Genomic DNA, 19052 nt, shown 5'->3' on the forward strand with positions numbered 1-19052 from the left:
ATGGCAAACTGAAAAGTCCTTGGTTTAGAGTCAGCACTACTTATCAACAAGTAAAACATTAGTGTGTTATCAACAATATTCCCTTACTAAATCCAAAATGCATCACTCTACTATCTCGTAGGAAGAAAATCAACTCTACTCCAGCTGAAAACAGGATGGGTATGAGTCATTACACAGAATAAGGAAGATCTTTTCCAGAGGAAAAAGAAATCAATGCCATTTGGGGAAGAATAAATAATGAGAGAAATATATCATCAGGCAGGCAGTCACCCAGTTTCCCACCTGTGGTGTCAAAATTGTCAAAATCCTATGGGCATGTAACTTTTAAACAAATCACTAAATACTCCCTGCTCAGTCTCATCAGCTCCTTGTTCAGGTTCATAGTGCAAGCAGTGCACCTAGAAAGCTTTGTTGAGGCTCTCCAGGCAACCCATCTTTTTGGTGCTGGTTGTTTCCCTCTGCAGTTTCAACAAAATGCTGTAAAAATTATATTTGTTCTGCTTTGCCACAATGATATATTTCTTCAACCTTGCCTCTGGATCATGTCACCCCAAAGTCACCATTGTGCCCCATCCTCATAATGAGCATGGAGCGGCAGCTTCCCCTTCTCATGAGGTCACACTGCCCTAGTGACATTCCCATCTCCCCTGCTGTATAATGTCAGCCAAAGAATTTCCAGTGAGAGAGAGCTACTAAACATATTTTCCAGCTAGCTGATCCTCCTTTTGCTGGGAGCTGTTGATGAAGAACATCTTTCCTAGAGACTTTGTCCCTCTGGAGTTTTGGACAGGAGTTTAATGAAGCATCTCCTTGCTTGTTCCCTCCTTTTCCCCAGAAGATACTATCAAAGAGCTCTTCTTCCTATGACTACACTTCCTCTCACTACCCAGAAATTGTCAGTAGCAATCTGTCTGCAGTTTTTTAGTTTGGAAACACTGGCGCTTTGTGTTTCCTAAATGGAAAATCACAGAATGGCTAGGATTGGAAGGGACCTCTGGAGATCATCTAGTCCAACCCCCTGCTAAAGCAGGTTCTCCTAGAGCAGTACTGCTCTAGGTGCCAAACTCCATTTGGTAGTCTGTGTGCAGTTGTTTTGTGTGCATGTGTGAACGAGCACCTGATTTTTGCACAACTTCATGTAATGTAGAAGACTGGTCATAGTCAGTCTGTCAGGCCATGTAAATACACTGCTGGGAGATGTCCCTTTCTTTAGGTTTGTTGATGAAGTTTAAACACATTGGAGATTTTTTCCCATGATCTGAGTGAATTTGAACTGCTGTGATATTAATTTGAAATTGAACACTGGGTCAAAAAACTGGAAGATCCAGAGAATATTATATTAGTTTGTCTATACCTGTGGGGTTTTACACCTAGCACAGGCTACTGAATTTTGGTGTCTTGCGTTTTGATTGCCTTATTTATGGGTTTTTAAAACTTGAAACTGAACTTTCAAAAGATAGTTAAATGCATAATTATATACATCAGTGTCCTTCCGCAAAAATTTCACATTTATTATGTATGCCAAATAATAAAAATGGTGTTTATTGCCACAGCTAAATCCTGAAAGCTTCCAGTTAAATTCTATATTTATTTGGCTAATCTTTGTGGTTGATAACTCTTTCCGGCAAACCATCCTACAGGATTATCTCTTGTATTTGGAATGAGCAGAATACAATTTTACAGAAGTATTTTAAAGAAAATAAATAATTATTAATTAATTATCAGACATTTCACAATAAAATAATTTAACATTTTTAAAATAAGACAAAAGTCACACTGCTAGTCTCAAATTTCCTAAGGCAGAGGCAAAAAAATCAGCTGAGAATTAATATGGTCTCTTTACATGGACAGAGTGTCACTTCATTTTAGACTAGTAGAACTGTTGCCTTTATTTAGAAGATTGATGTGAGACTGCAGGCACACAATCTAGGGACTCTGTTTAATTTATTTATTTTTTACTTTTTGAAGGACTGCCTAGCAATATATTGAATCTAATTTTATAATGTCAGACTTTTTTTCTATTCACTGTTACAACATAATTTGAAACACTGAAAATAAAAATTAAGAAAAGTGAACGTACTAGGTGAACATACACAATAAAATAGTTGATAGTTTTGATCACCTTATACATTAAGCTTACATGAGCTAGTCATAATTTATTTTCCTTTAAGCTGTATACAGTGCTTCTTTTTCACTGTAGAAAATTGATTATTTCTTGGTTAAGTGCAGTGCCATTTCACTCTGCTCATTCTTTTTTATCAAAGCAGTGCCATTAAGAGAAAGTGATGAGAAAATTGAAACTGAAAGTTCCATTTTTTAATGAGATTCCTTTTAAGGTAATTAATAAATACAACTCACATGAGGTAATACATAGGAAATACTACTAACCAGTTTGTTTGCATCTACTTAATTAGATACAACACATTTTCTTTCGTTAATGACATGCAAGCTATGAACATTGGTTGACCTACTCTGGTTTGTTTTTTGGCACATTATTATGGATTTCCAGGAACTGCCCTCAGAACCTTGATTTATACATAAGTGAGACCTAATGATTCATAGGTACGTTGAATATCAGCACATTATGTTGATAATTGAACAGTGACAATTTAAAAAATATGTTTGGCAATGAATATATAGCGCAATTTTTCTCATTTTTCCTTCTTTAAACAAAGTGTATATCTGGATAACCTTTATGTTGCATACAGTAAAATATCTGAGTGCAAAGACTGATAAAAGACATCTCTGTCTCTAAGTATTATATGTCTTTACTACAACTCCTCACATTCAACAACCTATTCTGCTATGATATATCAATTCAAAAGACTTGGCATGTACTAGTGGGAATGACTCTTGCAAAGTCAACTGCTTGAACTCAGTTTATGTTAGGTTGCTTTTTATTTTTACACTGCTGTGTTATTGGTAACTCCTTTTTCAGATTGGAAATGAATGGAGGATTGTCATGGAGAGGTGTTTATAAATGAAGTAAAACAGAATGCTGACTTTACTAGTACTCTAAATTGGCATTTATCTGAATTTATAAGAGATCTTTAAGAAATGGCTGATTAGGGTAAGCACAATCAATAGAAAGAATCTTTACTCATTGTGTGATACAGAATGAAGTTCATTCTGAATTCCCAAAATCATAATGAGAAAATGAGTCTATGGATAGGACATATAGATCATTGTTTATTTTGGGGCAAGTTCAATAGTAATTTTATTGGTTAGCTGTGGGCTACATGAAATATGGCTTACTCCCAGCCTTTTGAATTCTGGTAGTCTGTTTGCCTGAATTTTATACTTCAGAGATGAATCAGTCTTCTAATTTTGTGACACATGCTTTGAAAATCTGATGTAACTGCCATGTTTTCCTGAAAATTGTTGGCTGCAAATGTAGACAAACCCTGAAAATTGTATTCTTAGGAGTCTCTACCGTTTTAACATATAAATGTAAGGTTGAGGTTTTTGCCCCCATGTCCCTAAAAGCATGCACAAAGCAGCATGATTACTACAGTCTACAGCACAGGTTTTAAAATAAGTAATATAGTACCACAGGTGGTGAAGAGATTAAAAACAGCACCTTGGCTTTTAATGTATTATAGAATCATAGAATCAGTCTTAGGATCATAGAATCATGGAATGGTTTGGGTTGGAAGGGGCTTTTAGAAGTCATCTAGTCCAACCACGCTGCAATGAGCAGGGACACTGTTAACTAGATCAGGTTGTTCAAAGCCCTGTCTGACCTGACCTTGAATGTTTCCAGGGGTGCGGCACCACCTTTCTGGGCAACCTGTTCCAGTGTTTCACGGCCATCACTGTAAAAATTTGTTCTTTATATCTAGTATAATTCTACCCTCTTTTAGCTTAAAACCTTTGCTCCTTGTCCTATTGCTACAGGCCCTACTAAAAAGTCAGTCCCCATTTTTCCTATAAGTCCCCTTTAAGTATTGAAAGGTGACAATAAGGTCTCCCTGAACTCTTCTCTTCTTCAGGCTGAACAACCCCAAGTCTCTCAGCTGTTCCTCACAGGAGAGGTGTTTCATCCCTCTGATCATTTTTGTGGCCCTCGTCTGGACCCATTCCAACAGGTCCATGTCTTTCTTGTACTGAGGACTCCAGAGCTGGATGCAGTACTTCTGGTGTGGTCTCACCAGAGCAGAGTAGAGGGGCAGAATTACCACCACAGCCTGCTGGCCACACTTCTTTTTATGCAGCCAAGGATATGATCGGCTTTCTGAGTTGCAAGCACACATTGTCAGCTTACGTCCAACTTTTCACCCACCAGTACCAGTACCCACAAGTCCTCCACAGGGCTGCTCTCAGTCCATTCATCCCCCAGCCTACATTGATACCGAGTGTTGCCCTGACCCAGGTGCAGTACTCTATACTTGGTCTTGTTGAACCTCATCAGTTTCACATAGGCCCACTCCTTGAGATTGTCCAGGTCCCTCTGAGTGGCATCCCATCCTTCAGGTGTGTCAACTGCACCATTCGGCTTGGTGTCATTTGCGAATTTGCTGAGGGCACATTTGATGCCACTGTCTATGCTGATCGCATTAAGGACCCCTGAAGGACATGACTCATCACTGATCTCCATCTGGATGTTGAGCTGTTGACCGCTACTTTCTGGATGCAGGCATTCGTCCCGTTCCTTATCCACCTAATAGTCCATCCACCAAATATGTATCTTTCCAATTTAGAGAGAATAATATTGTTGGAGACCATGTAAAAGTCTTTACAGAAGTATAGACAGATGACATCCATTGTTCTTCTCTTGTCTACTGATATCGTCAATTCATCATAGAAGGTTACTAGGTTGGTCAGGCAGACTTACTATTGGTGAAGCCATGCTGGCTGTCTCAAATCACCTCCCTGCCCTCTGTGTGCGTTAAAATGGCTTTTAGGAGGATCTGTTCCACTATCTTTCCAGGCAAAGGTGAGGCTGACAGGTTGGTAGTTCTCAGGGTCCTCATTTCTACTCTTTTTTAAAATGGGTGCGGTATTTCCTCATTTCCCTAGGGACTTAACCTGACTGCCATGACTTTTCAAATATCATGGAGAGTGGCTTGGCAACTACATTAACTAAGTCCCTCGGGACTGGGATGCATCTCACCAGGTCCCATAGACTTCTGTATGTTCAGGTTCCTTAGGTGGTTTTGAATCTGATCTTCTCTTACAGTGGGAGAGACTTTGCTCCCCCAGTTACTGCCTTGAGGCCCATCCACTTGAAAGGTGTGGGAAGGGATACGGACAGCGAAGCCTGAGGCAAAACAGTTGTTGAGTACCTCAGCCTTCTCCTTGTCTGTTGTTACCAGTTTGCCAGCTGTGTTCATCAGGGGGAGTACACTTTGACCTTCCTTTTCTGGCTCACATATCTATAGAAGCTCTTATTATTCTTTGCATCTCTGGCCAAGTTCAGCTCCAGCTGCGCCTTGGCCTGCCTAACCCCATCCCTACACAACTCAGCAACATCCCTTTAATCTTCCCAGGATACCTGTCCCTGTTTCCACTGCCTGTACATTTGCTTCTTGCCCTTTATTTTAACCAGCAGGTTTTGACTCAGCCATGTCAGTCTCTTGCTTTCCTTCCCTGGTTTCTTACATCTGGGGATTCAGAGCTCTTGCACTTTATGGAAAATGTTCTTAAAGATCTGCCATCTCTGTTCTACTGCCTTGTCCCTGTGAGCAGTTTCCCAGGGTGTCCCATTGACTAACTCCTTGAACAGCTGAAAGTGTGCTTTCCTAAAATTCAGGGTCCTGACATGTTGCCTGACCCATTTCCCTCAGGACTGCAAGCTCCAGCAGTGCATGATCACTGCAGCCCAGGCTGCCTCCACCTCCAGTCTTGCACTTCTGATCAGCTCACTTGTGCTGGTTACCAGCAGGTCCAGTATCACATCCCCTCTGGTAGGCCTGTCTATTACCTGTCTTAAAAAAGTTATCCTCAACACCCTCCAGAAGTCTCCTGGATTGTCTACAGCTCACCATGCTACTTTTCCAGCAGGGTGGTTTAAATTCCCCAGCAAGATGAGAGCCTGCAGGTGCAATGCCTCCTTTAGCTGGATTAAGAAGGCTTCATCTCCCCTTGATTGTGTGGCCTATAGTAAATACCAGCCACAAGGTTTCCTTCGTTGCTTCAGTCTCTAATTCTTACCGACAAACCTTCAAACTGCTTGTGACTATTCATCAGAGACAGCTCTTCACAATCTATCCATTTCTTGACATAGAGTGCAGTTCCTCCACCCCGCCGCCTTCACCTGTCCTTTCTGAACAGCTTGTAGCCATTACTAGCTGCACTGCGGTCATGGGATTTGTCTCACCAAGTTGCAGTAATGACAGCTAGGTCATAGCTTTCCAGCAGCATGGTGGCTTCCAGCTCCTCCCGTTTGTTGCCCATGTTGTGTGCATTGTTGTAGAGGCATTTTAGCTGAGATGTTGGCCATGTCACCTGAATTCCTTTAAGATATTTCACTGGTGTTCCATGATGGCTCCTATTACCCCAGGAGCTCTTGGTTCATCTGGTAAGGCTTCAAGTGTGCTCCAGTGTACCCAGCAAGCCTCAGAGAAACAGCCTGAGGGCCCTCACTAGTACTCAGTCCCTCTAACCTTGATGTGTCTTCCCACAGCTTGTTGTGGGCGAGCCTGATATTATCCTGCTCCCCTTTCAAGTCTAAAGCTCTGTCAATCAGCCCTGCTAGCTCATGAGCAAAGACTTCTCCCTGCTTTGAGAAAGATGAATCTTCAGGTACACAAGCAGCCTTGGTGCTGTATAGACCATCCCACTGTTGAAAACGCAAAAATTCTGGCAGTGGCACCAGCCTTGGAATCATGTATTAATAGACTGGGTCTGTCTGTTTCTTCCAATATCACTGCCCGCAACTGGAAGGGTAGAGGAAAAAAATTACCTGTACTCTAGATTTTTTTTACCAACTATATTTTGGCCCTGATGTTCCTTTTGGTTGCCATTGGACTACACATTGCAAATTCATTGTCATCCACATGTAAGAGCAATAATGGGTAATAGACCTAGGGCTGTACCAGACCAGGAAGTGTCCTAGTGATGTTCCTAACCTGGGCTCCAGGGAGGCAGCAGATTTCCTTAAGCAGAGGGTTTGTCTGGCATATCGAACCCTTTGTTCTTCTCAGAAGAGAGTCACCTACAACTATAACTTCTCTTTTTTCTCTCGTGGAGGTGGTCATGATATAGTGGATAGGCCTTTCTGACCTTGGTAACACCTCTGATGTAGATGGACGATCATCCACATCACCCACTGATTGGCTTTTCCACATCTTGATCCTCATACCTGTTCTATAGAGGCATCTAGGAAGGCAAGGTAGGCAAGGAGGGAGTTTGCCTGCTACCCTGGTCTACCACCTTGCCACCATTCATTCCTTTCCTTTAAGCTACTGCCTTCTGCCTGGTGTATGTGTGTGATAATTTCAGCCTGACTTCCTTGATTCCATGATCAACATATCTAATAATTCTTTCTCACCAACTTTGTCAGTGATAGAAAATCAAACTAATACATGGCCCCCTCCAGGGTGAAAGCATTACTTAGATAATTATAAGCATCTTCCCTGATACCCTGGTTTATACAATTTTCTTAGAGTATGAAAATACCTAATCTGGCAGGGACCTCTGGAGATCACCAGGTCCTACTTTCTGTTGAAAGTAAAGTCTTAGATGAGATAATCTGGGCCATGTTAAGATGAGCCTTGAATATTTCTGGTGAAGTAGACTTCACTAGTTCTCTTGGAAACCTATTGCAGTATTTTATTGCTCTCATAGTGACCAGTATTTTTCTTATATCCAACAGAATTTCACCTGAAGCAACACTTGCCTGCTGCTTCTTGCCCTGTCAGCATGATTGCTTGTGGAGGGAGCATGTCCATCATTTTAACTACTTTTTAGGTAGTGAAAGACTGTGATTAGTTTCCCTTTGAGCCCTGTCTATGTTGAACAAACCCTCTTTTTTAAACCTCTCCTCATATGTCATGTTTTCCAGCCCCCTAATCACGTTGGTGGCTCTTCTCTGCTGGACTTTCTAATTTTCCAATGTCTCACTTGAACTAGAGGACTAACACTGGACATAGTACTCCAGATGTAGCCTCAAAAATGCCAAGTAGAGCTGGGTAACCACATTCTTTGGTGGGCTGGCTATAATTCTGTTGATGTGGTCCAGCATATAGTATGCCTTAGAAGCTGCCAGAGTTCACTGCTTGTTCATGTTCAGTTTCATGCCCATTTAGGATCTTTCTAGCACAGATACCTCTCAACTTGACAGCTCCAGCTTGTACTGCAGCTTGGGATTTCAACACCAGATGAAGGCCTTGGTATTTTGCTTTGGTAAGTCTCATGTAGCTCCTGTTGGCTGTCTTCAAACCTGTCACTGTCAATGTTAATGGCTCTGTGTAGGACAGTCCTTCCTTCCACCTCTTCTCCCTGTTTTTATACACAGATTTGGAAATGGTGCCTTCAGACTTGTCGTTCGAGTAATTTATAAGGATATTTAAGATTATTTGACTCAGTATTGACCCTAAGGAGCTCTGCTTGCCACCAGATGCCAGTTTGACTTTGAGTCCTTGTTCACTACGTTTTGAGCTCAGCATTTCAGCCCATTTTCTACCCATCTGGTGCTCCACTTCTTCAGTTAATAACTTCTCAGCTTTTCAACAAGGATGTTCTGGGATGCTGTGTCAAAAATGTTGTTAAAGTCAAGGTAAGTGATGCCCTGCCTCTCACCTCACCTCACCCACCAAACAACCTGCTTCATAGAAGACAGTCAGGCTGATGAAACATGTTGGCTTTTCCCAGTCACCTTCTTGTGTCTGGAAATAGCTTCCATGAGGACCTTTCTTGAGTCTCTTTTTCAAGGAATGAAGTAAGACTAACTTCTCTATAGTTTCAGAGATCACTCTCTTGACCTTTTGCACATGGGTGCAGTATTTGCCCGTTTCCTGTCATCCAGTACTCTCCCTGACCTCCATGACCTAAAGCTGATAGAAAGATAGAATTTGCAAAGATGTCAGCTAACTGTCATGTTGTGAGATTGTGATATATTGTAATACTTTTCTGCATTGATCGTTAATGGAAATGTAGGTCCATAATCAGGATATTTTTTTAATATTAAAATTTAATAACAGCAATTCAGTCAACAGGATATATTGTCCATTCTAAATGAAAAATTGATAGGAAATATAATTTTGTCTGAGTGACTACATTCTCCATCGTATGTGTTTTATTGTTCTGGGACATTCAGTGGAAAAACATGTGGCTACAATTGGCTGCAGCAAAACTATTTGTAGGAAAGAAAGCAGACCTAGTCTATGTATTCACCATACATAATCAGTGGTGTAGCTCACCACATCACATCATGTTTTCAAGAACTAAAGATACAGCACAGTATGAGATACCTAATCATGAAGCTGAATTGCTGTAATTTTTTCAGGTACTCAAATCCTTCCCTGCAAAGTCCATGACAAAGACTTTCCAGAAACATTGTAATCACTACCTGTTTTATGATTAGTGTAATGTGTAATCTATTTCTAATCTACTGAAGTACATGCAGTGGCTCACATACATTTGGGAAGAAATATGCATATAAAACCTGCTGTACTCAGTTGTCTGATCAGTGTGTAATCCTGCTTCATTAGGGAAAGATAATATAACCAGCTGAAAATGGAAACCTTGCTATTCCAGCCTTGCTTCATCAAAAATCTCCTATCACTGATCTACTGCTGAAAGAGAACAGAAAAAAATTTGGCTGCACAAGGCAGTGATGAAAATAACGGTTCTGCTACACTTTTCTCTCTATTCTTCAGCTGTATTTTATGAAGGCAAGAGATGAAAATGTTTCTTTTCAAGGGAAGAATACTTTCTTTAGCAGGATATGGTCTTCTGTACAGCTCCAAGTGCAGTCTCAAGCATATTGCCATTATCATCTCAAGTGCTACTCATGACTACATTCTGCTTCCATCTTGCAAATAAGTAATAGGATAAAACAGAATACAAATATCCTTGCAAAAGTCTTAGCACACATTTCTGGAAGCCCAGTAGTAGTAGGCCAAGCAAACATGCTTAACAAGGAAGTCTTTGAGTTCCACATGTTTCCTCCTAGAAAGGCAGGCAGCAGAAAACTTCTAAGAAACTTCTAAGAATCTCTTGTTTTGCATTGCTCTTTGTTTTTTTTTTTTTTTTTTTTTGTAAAAGAAAGCTCTTGAACCCATATTTAATAGTGGCATGTCTATTTATTTATTCCTGAAATTTAGAAGGTGAAGTATTGTCAAATAGCAGTTTGTGGTGTTTCTGCAGTAAGATGGAAGTCTTGAACTGGATGGATTTATGAAACAGACTAGGTGAAGTGACTGTCTAGGATGGCAAAGGATAGGAAGCAAGAGATCCTTTTGAACCTTTGTCTCCTATTAAAAGAAAGCTCCAACAGTTCAAAAAATGAGATCTACTTTAATGTAGATCATGTATTTAGGAACATTAAACATTCTCATGTTCCCTCACTGTTTGATCAGGAAATATTTAAATGTTTTTAATATTGCAGGTGGTTTGCTCTGTGTGCATTAATCTCATCCGCTAATTCCTGGCTTGTTAGAACCTCTTGTGCCAAAAATACAGGCTAGATTTTGTCATCAACATATTTTTTTTGTAAGAATTTGGTCTGAGAAATTTAGGATAGATTTACTATATGTTTGAAAGTTTTATAATATAAAGCACAAAAATGTTATACACTTAAAATGATCTAAGAGGACTTATTTAAAACTGACCATAAAGAAATGAGCTACATAGTTCAATTGCAGACTGATAATGCTAAGTTTCATGGATATTTTGATGGAAGATACTGTTGTTACTGGGGAAAGTAATGCATGTATTTGACTTGAGATGGTGCAGCTTATTTCTTACACTTAAGACAGAAAATCGTGGAAACTGAATCACCTAAGACCATTGCCAAAGTGAGAGATACCGTAGAAATGCTGAAAGCCAAGCCTAACTGATGTTCGCAGTACTCTTGCCTTTTACATAACATTTGTGATCCCTGACAAAGTCAAACTGTGGTTTCCTGTTAACAACTCTTACTCTCATGATGAAAAGAACAATGTAAATCATAAATAATGTACCTAAAATTACACGTCGTAGATCTTATTAAAGTTGTTTACTATATATAGTATTATATGGTTCTCTCTATGTACACACATTTGTACACAGACACACACACACATACATAAACACAGCCAGATTCACAAGCCACATATGTGAGCCCTTTACCCTGTTTTAACCTATTCATCTTTTCCTTTCATCTTCAAGACAGTTTCTAGAACACATGGAAGGGATCCCGGTACTGAAGTGTCCCACCCACACTAGGGGACCTGTGCAATCCATTTTCCACCACAGATGAGAGAGATATGGCTCATCTCTAATTAGTGGTGTACGATGTAGGTAAACACTTAAATGTGTGGAAACTGTTAAAGTAACTGTTACACCTTTCAAATTCTCTGACATTTTATTCTTCTGCTTCCTTTTGCTATACTTTCCCACTTGCTTTATTGTAAGAAATAGATATAAATGACCTGTAAAAAGTAACTTGTCAGGGGCAAGTCAGAAAATTTTATGTAGTCTTCTATGAGGCCAGAACAGTATATTCAGAAAAAGGTATTTGTAGTTGTGGATATCTGTGCTTACAATTGTTACCTTAATGGCTTCTCTGTTTTCCTCTGCTGAGCTTAGATTGTTTGCATATGTGAAGAAGTTTTTGTTTGTTTGTTTCTGTTTTTTCCTTTCCTTTTTTTCTTCTTCTTCTTTTTTTTTTTTTTCATGAGCATTGTATGAAAGCGCTTATTACAACACAGTTTAGCAGCAAAAAGATGCTGATCAAAGCAGATTTACATAGATTGGTCTAATATTAGGTTACTTTACACTTTTGTAACTGTCCTATATAGCTGTACAAATGTAATTCTGAGTGTGTATTAATTTCATTTTTCATCCTTTACCAATGTTATACAGTATTCTTGCATACAGTTTTATAGCTTTTAAGATAGAGTCCAAAGTTACTTTCAGACTTGTTTGAACCAAACAATAGTTTGTAGTGCCTTATTTTTTCGTTACCTTTTTATCAACTACCATTTCTAAAATAGAATTAATTGATAATGGAAATTAATAGAAACAGTGAATATATTTAAATGTAAAGCCAAGCTTGACTAGGAGGAACAGAGAGTTTAATCTAAAAATAGAATTCTTATATGCAGTTGTAAAAATATCTCAAAGAATAATCTTCAACAAAGAAAGCTGATGTGCACTGCCTTATTTGCAATACCCCATAAGTTAATTAATTTTAAAATCTTTTGCCCATGTTTTCAGGAAAACTGAAGAAAATATCAGTCTGGATATTTGACCTCATTTAAAAATGTTATCTGAATAATTTCAGCTTGTAAAATGAACAACAGGTTTCTTGAGATCTTGGCCACATCACACTTGTCAAACAATTCCTTGTGTAAAAAAGAAGACTGCTGATAGAGGAAAAAATATATATGTGATGTTGGTGAAAGCAGGGAAACTCCCTGATGAACCTATAAAACCAAACAAAAAGTAAAAGGCTAAACCAAGCAAATGCTGACAATATTCAGACTTTTTTAATCTGAAGCAGATGTGTGTCATATGGTACTTTCCATGTGACTTTTCAGCACAGGATGCAAAAATCTTACTAACCTTTTTAGACTTGGAAGAGATTGGAGAGCTACGTGACAAGTGGTGTAGACAGTGGAGAGAAATAAAATTGTTTAGCATTAGGTATAGCATGTTGGCACTTTGTAGGAGTTACCAGAGCTGAAGTAACAATTGTACTTTTTTAATTGAGATTAAGGGTGCCTAGAGGCTTACAGATGAGCTGATGCAGCTTCAGATATGCAAACAACAAGATATTTTTAGCAGGTATTTGGTTTCTGAGGGAACTGTTCATGTAAATAAAAAGGTTCCTTTTCTCACTGACTTAGATTAGAGCATAGGGTTTATTTGCAGAACAAGCTGTGTATGGGAATAAAGTGCTTTTCTCACTATTGAGAGCCATGAAGCATAAGAAAGGATTACTTTCTTTTGTGTCAGGATAGGTGCACTGAGAAAAAGTAACTTAACACTTCGCCTTTAATCCTCTAGGGCTTGATTCTTTTTAGCAATTAAGTTAGCCTCTTGTGCTCTTACACAAGAAAAAATATCACAAACCTGATACAGGGCTGCCTCCCCGCAAGGTATTAGTTAAAGGTGCTTCCAGACAATCTATGGAGAGCCGTTGAAATGGGTGATTACAGTATATCTGTGGAAGACTACAGTGGTGGGTCAGGGCCGTGTTGCCCCCGTCATGACTGTTCTAGATACATACAAGGAAAACATGGATTAGGTCTTGGTTGCAGCACAGATACACTTACAGCTTTTGTATCAACACAGCATATTTTTATACAGCATATTTGCACTTGCATTTGTGGGTGATTTTCTGCTTCTCAATGCTGTCTGCATAAGTGTGCAGTGTCCCTCTATTGTATTGGCTTTGGTCAGCATAGACCTTCGGACATGAGGGCTGTATCCTTTGTTCCCAGACTGAGCAATAAGAGGAAGTATTCTTACTCTTCTTTGCTGTAGGCTGACTGCATCCACCTGGTATTTGTTATGTTTACATTCCCTTCTATTCCTCACTGTGAGGCAACAAGATTTATTTGAGGCCATAATCTATAAAGATAAGCAGAGATATTTTAATATTAATTTTATGTTCAAGCTGCTGATTTGGGAGCAAGTGTTGACAATGGGACATATAATGGGATCAACATAAAACATCCTGAAAACAATAAATAAAAAGAACAGTCCTACTTTATGTGACATTATTGGTGGCAGCTTTCTGGTGCATAAATCATTGAGCTGAAGTTTCAGGCCTAAATTTACTGGCACACTGTGAAATACACAAAGGATGCTGCTTCTGCACACACCAACAATTGTTAAAGACAGAAAACTTTTCAAGTGATGAAACATTTTTGAATGTGGCTTTTGAAAACCAACTGAGATAATAAAAAGTGTTTAATGACAGTGACAGAAGATGATGCATGTTTCCTCTGCTGGAAAATGATTTTAAGTCAACTACGTTTGATCTCCTTTAACCTTGTATTCACTCTCCAGCACTTCTAGAGCTTTCTAACATAGCTACATTTTGAACAGAATCTAGAAGATACAGTTTCCCTTATATAGTTTTTAAATGTGTGGGTTTTGTGTGGGGTTTTTTGTTTGTTTTGTTTGTTTAAGTCATTTCTATCAAATAATGAAAAAATAGACAATATGTTCTGGGGAAATAACTTTTCTATTTCCTTCTAAGAAAAAGTTTGCTAGAGGAGTAATGTCATCACACCTAAATAGGATTCATATTTATACCATGTACAATAAGAAAAAGACAAAATACTTTACAAATGCCATCATTTGCCTTGCTGTCTTGTAAAAGTTTTAAAGTAGCTGCAGATGGTTTTTGTGATTCCTGACCAGTGAGTCTAACATGTGGGAAGAACTGCTGACTTTGTCTCATAGATGGCTCAGATCTGGAGATGTAAAACCTGAAGACGAATAAAGGCAATTTTTCTAGTTTCTATTTTTTATTTAAAATAATCAAGAAATGCTTCTGGACACTCCTATCTTTCTAGACACTCCTCCTACTCTTCCTACATGCTGGCTTCATTCTGTTGTCATTGAAAACATTCATAGTAGTGCAATGCAGCATAATTAATGTATTTATTAAGAGAACCTCGTTACAGCTTACAGTTTTCTCAAACTGACAAATCTTATCTGCTAAAAACACCACAAGAAAATTTTATCACCAGTTACTGCTCTGGATGTTCATGTTATTTGAGATTCTGATGTTGCTGAACAATAATTGGAAAAGAACAAAGACAATAGGCAACAAATAAAAATAATTTCTCAAAGCAGTGCTCTTCTGGAACAGGTATGATTTTAGTTTGACTGTGCATTTCATCTGGCACAAGCACCTAAGCACCAAACCACTGGCTAGCCCTTCTGAAGCACTGCCAAGTTGTTACATCACCTGCGCTTTGCTTCAGGCCTCTTCTCACACAAAGAAAACACAGGCATGGGGCAAGTTAAAGCATCAGAAAGTTGGGCTTCACTATAAAAAGTAACAAACTTCAATGACATTATTGGTTTTATTTTTAAAAAAAACCAACATCTACTCCTGTTTGTACTCTGCAGGCCCCTTTCTATTACACAGTGTCTGACTGTGAAATGAACAAGATATTCTCCCTTCCCCCTTCCCCCAGCCCCTCTTTTACTACCACAATTAACAGTTTCTCAGCTTTCAGAAAGAAACTTCATCTTCTTCTCTTTTAATTAGGACTTTATATTTTGTGAATATCTGTCCACTGGAGCAGTGTCCTTTTCTCTGGTTGGCACTTGCAACTTGAAACAGCTTTTATTTAAAAGGCAGAAAAATGAACATTTTGAAAGGATGTTTATACAGTGTTTCTATTCTAGTGGCTGAAAGGCAATGTTTTTTAATGTACAGTTTAAAATGTTTTATATCAAGTTGAGTCTTATACAGATACATTTCATTAAACCTGTAAGACTTTCCTTCTTACCCCATTAAATTCCATTATCAAAATTACCAGTCTGTGGCTTAAAGTCTTAAAGTTATACTGCTAATAATTGAGCAGTTTCTTTCAATGCCAAGTGCAATTTAAGATGAAACATAGCTATTTTCTCTGCCAGCTGTAAATCTTGAGCTGGAAATAGCCCCAAAATTGCAAAATTTCTGTCTACCTGACAAACATTGACTTTCACTACGTGATCCATCTAAGAAATAAAATCAAAACCAAACACAAGTAGCAAACTGCCAAGAAGGGTGATATTTAGAGGATTAAACAGAGATAAGTAAACTACTCACATGAGTAAGTGAATAATGACTGTATCTTGAACTTAGGTTTTCAATCGGACGAAAATATAATTGTGGTTTTGTCTTCATCAGATCTTCACTTTTAAGTACACAAAAAACAAAGATAACTTGTACAGGATTAAAGAACCCCCACTCACATACTGATTTTGTTCCCAAAATATTAATGTGTTTATCTGTTTTTCCCCATTGAGAAAAAGGATTACTTTCTCTTTCTAACAACCCCCCAAATTGGCTTGCTTTTCAACAACAAAATAGTCCATATGGTATTTCAAAATGGATTTTAAAATTTGTGTGAGCTGACTTATCCAAGTGAATAGTAACCATCTGGACTTCTCAATAGATCAATATGCATCAAGCAACAAAGACAGAATTCTGAACATAAAAAGAGGTGTTTGCAGTCACTAATCTTCTTAGCCACCTTTTAGTCCACAGGCATTGAGTTAGAATGTCTTTTTTACTTGCAATAATTCTGGCACTTTAAATACATACTGTTTGTGCCAGTTTTGATATAGCCATGAAAGCTCCTTCCAGTAAAAAAAATTGGCGATCATAGTCAGCACATTTTTTTCTCTTGGTATTATAAATGATCTGGCTGTGTTACTGACTTACTGATTCTTATATTGAAGTGTGATAGTTTCTCTTGAGTGATACTGAAGTACCTACATGTTAAAATCTCAAAGCTGGTTTCTCTGAGGATGATGAACATGTCATGTGCTCTGCAGATCCTCAGAATTACTCTTTAAAGAAAGTCTGCTGGTTTGGTGGTGTTGTGGTTTGAAAACAAGCTGCCCCAAAAAGTGACATGATTAAGACATGATGTGTATGTCTGCAATGTGCAGTGCAGGAACTGATGCTGTTAGTTTGATCCAGTGTAGCGCAGCAGTTCCAGCTAAATGCATTGAGGGGTGATGGTACTAGTTATGTTCCCAAATCCTGCGTAGTTGTATTGGTAAAGTGTTGTACCTCATGTAAGAAATTCTACCTCTTACAGCTTTTTTCTTTTGTCAAGGAAGTGCAAACCCCATTCTCCATATGTCTGAATGATAAACAAGAATGTGAAGTATCTTCAGTCCCAGAACCCAGTAAATGTCTATGATAAATAAGTAGACCATAGGGTTCTTCTGGTTTATTTCCTAAGCTGCTGCATCTGGTCCAGTTCTACATAGGAGAGCACTTCAAATTTTCATTGGTAGCTTTCACTTAGCCAAAATTCAGTGTATTAGGCAAAGCCTTCTTTAAAGACTTCCTGGCCTCCCCTTCTGCCAGTTACTTATTTGTGGTTTCATTGTTCTTCCTACTCTACATGCATTTTACAATAAGGGTTGTTCTGACTGAAAGAAAATGCCACTTTATTTACAGAGAAATACAGAAGAATATCATCCAAAGAATGAGCGTAATCCCCTCCACCCTCAACCTCATGACAACCAGTTAAGTGACAGAGAGTTGTAGATGGCCCTGGTAAATTATAGGTGACTGGTGAGACAAAACTCCCCACTGTGAACTAATGTATGAATGTAACTTTTAAAGACTGGAAGCTCTGTGATCTCTTAATATTCAATTCACACTAAACAAAAAGGGCAAATTACTTAAACTGGCTGTTATACTGAACATAACAAAAGTGGATTATTTACATTTGCCCACCAGGGCACAGTACAGGACTTTTCTGTGCTGTTTGGATTCCTTGTTCGTCTTGAGTAGTATGGATGCTCCAAATGATTTCGTTTCTTTTCTTGGAACAAATGTTCCTTTAGATCATATCTGAGATGTTACAACCTCTCAGCCATTATGTACTAAGGAAATGTTTAACTTGTTGGTGATGTTGGTGATTAAAACAACTCTCAGTTGTTTTAATTACATTCGCTGTGTTAATGAGTTGCATAATATTCTATACTTTTGCCAACTTTCTTGTTTTTCCTGCTGTTTTCATAGCACCTACTTCAAAATGAAAAACTTCTGCCCATTGTTAACTAAGGGTGAAGCCTTGGTAAGACTTTTGTTGAGACCCTAGATACACATATGTCCAATGCTTGATAACAAGCACTTGACTTCTAATGTTAAGCATGTGGTAAATGTATGACTGGAGAGGGACCACAGAAATAACATAGGAGGCTGCTTAGACTTTCTCTGAAAAACGTGGGCTGTGATAGCAGCAAACAGAGGAACTGGCAAGGAAACCTCATGTCTGGATCTAGATTAGGAAAGGATTTTGCCTTTCAGGTTGACACTGCATAGATATAGACTTGACACATTTCATTTTAATAAATGATTTCTGCTAGTTATGAAATATTTCTGTTTTAAAGCAAATAAATAAATACATAGTAAAAAGAAACAAATAGTTTCCCTCCTGCATTCTAAACCTCCTTGTTCTTCAAACGTATTTGGGACCTCATTACAGACCCTTTGCTACTGGATTCTGGGTCTCCAACTGAAAATGTTACATAAATCTGGAAGTTTAAGACATTACAAAGAAATCTACTTCATTTTGGGGCTAATTTTAAACAAGTTCTTAATTTTTGTGAATATTTATTTAAAAACATTACTGTAGGATCTATGGAAGTATGTTTGTATATTCACTCCTGAGGATACAATGACGTTCACATCCACTACTTCCTGAAATAGGTGCATTTCAAAGGAACAGTTTTTTTGAGAGATTAAAGAAGATTAATATAAACAACAGAAAGAGAGATGTGCTAACCCTAGCTTTGATGAAGTCAGAGAGGTAGAGAGGAAGGTACTGAATAGAGAATGAAGATCCTTGAGGGAATAATTAACAAAGGCTTTGATAATGCATTAAGTCTCTAGGCTGTGACTAGGTGACTCTGATGGAATTTGAAAAGTATGCATCTGAAGTACATATCTGCTACTGCACCAGCTAAATGGACAACTGGTAATTTGAAATATGCCATTCCTCTTCAGTACTGATTTCCCAGTTATAAAAGTCAAAGTATGTCTACAAGCATTTTGGCAACTAGTTTCATAGAGACTCAGAGTTTGAGGTGGAATTCAAGGGGAACAGAGGCCAGTTAAATAAGATGAGCTATATCCATGAAGAACCTTGTAGGTAAAAAGCAAATTTGTGACTTTAAGAGAAATCAGTTAAATGATTCACAAAAAA

The sequence above is a fragment of the Falco punctatus genome (genome assembly GCF_963210335.1).
Source record: "Falco punctatus genome assembly, chromosome: Z".
In the NCBI taxonomy this organism is placed as follows: domain Eukaryota; kingdom Metazoa; phylum Chordata; class Aves; order Falconiformes; family Falconidae; genus Falco; species Falco punctatus.